We start from the raw sequence: 1,664 nt of genomic DNA on the forward strand, positions 1-1,664 counted from the left end.
TTTTTAAGTCCTAAAAGCTTCTGGGGGAAACGCAGCTGACCAACCCAGAGATAAGATTTATTATGGCTTTGAACATTTTCTCCACAATACTATATGCCAACAAACATTTAGGAAATATGTCTACAAAGTACTGAGTCAATAGAAAGGTACATAATGTTTATATTTCTCCCATGTTTGCGTAGCTTTATAAAAACTCTTCTCTTATAACTTCAATTTCCTCCACATCACTTGTTTTATTCTTTAGAGAAAGCCAAATATTGTATGACATCGCTTATCTATGGAATCTAAAAAATGGTAAAAATAAACATATTTACAAAACAGAAATAGAGTCACAGACATATAAAACAAATTTATGGTTACCAAAGGGGAAACAATGGGGGATAAACTGGGAACTGGGATTGACACATACACACTACTATATACAAAATAGAAAACTAATAAAAATCCACTGTTATAGCTCAGGGAACTCTACTCAATATTCTTGAATAGCCTATGTGGGAAAATAATCTAAAAAAGAGTGAATACATGTATGTGCATAACTGACTCACTTTGCTGCACAGCAGAAACTAACACATTGTAAATCAACTAAACTCCAATAAAATTAATTTTAAAATATTTTTTCTTTGTCCAACAGTTATTTGTGTCATTAGCCAATTTTCTAACCGGGTATTCCTGCCTTTCTTCCATATATATGATCTGCATAAATATTAAGGATATAATCATCCTGTTTATTTTTTGCCTGTTTTTCTTTCCAAATTGTTACTTTCCAAAAGTTATATTACAGAAATTTTATATTTCTATGTATTTTATCTATTGATTACTTTCCTGTATAATTGCTTATTTCTGTTCCTTTATGCTTAACTCTTTCATCAGTTTTTTCTTTTTTCCCATATGATTGTCTAATCCACAATTTAATTGTCTAATATTCACTAATTCATGGTGAAAAGTGAATATGCAACCACCTTTCAATAAAATTGTGATTACTGATTAAATAATTTCACTTTCCCAGTTGCTTGTTCATATTGCCTTTATCATGTATTATTTTTATACACACTTGAGTACTTTCTGGAACATTCATTATGTTCCACTTATCTTCCTGTCAATATTTGGACCCAAACCACATTATTTTAATTATCATGCTTTCATTATCTGGGAGGTTAACTCTCCACTCATTACTCTTTAAATATTTTCTTTGGCTATTTTCCCTCATTCCTTCTCCAAGATTAAGCTTAAAATAATTTTCCACTATGTTTTTCTATCTGGCATAGAGCAAAGTACATGCTGTCTAAGTATATTAACATGTATCTATTATGGTTAACCACTAGCCCTAAGCTCAGAAAGTTCAGTCGGTAGAGCATCAGATGTTTAATCTTAGGGTCCAGGGTTCATGTCTCTGTTTGGGTGCTCTGGTTTTGGGGCTTCCCTAGTGGCTCAGATGGTAAAGAATCTGCCTGCAATTCAGGAGACGCAGGTTCAATCCCTGGGTCAGGAAGATCCACTGGAGAAGGGAAACAGCAACCCACTCCAGTATTCTAGCCTGAAGGACCCTAGTGGATGACAGTCCATGGGGTCACAAAGAGCCAGACATGACTGAGCAACTAGTCACACACTAGCCCTAAAATATATCAGTATACCCTCTTATGCTTTTTCGGCAGATAATTATT

Source organism: Bison bison, unplaced genomic scaffold (genome assembly GCF_000754665.1).
Source record: "Bison bison bison isolate TAMUID 2011002044 unplaced genomic scaffold, Bison_UMD1.0 scf7180017864129, whole genome shotgun sequence".
Taxonomy (NCBI): Eukaryota; Metazoa; Chordata; class Mammalia; order Artiodactyla; family Bovidae; genus Bison; species Bison bison.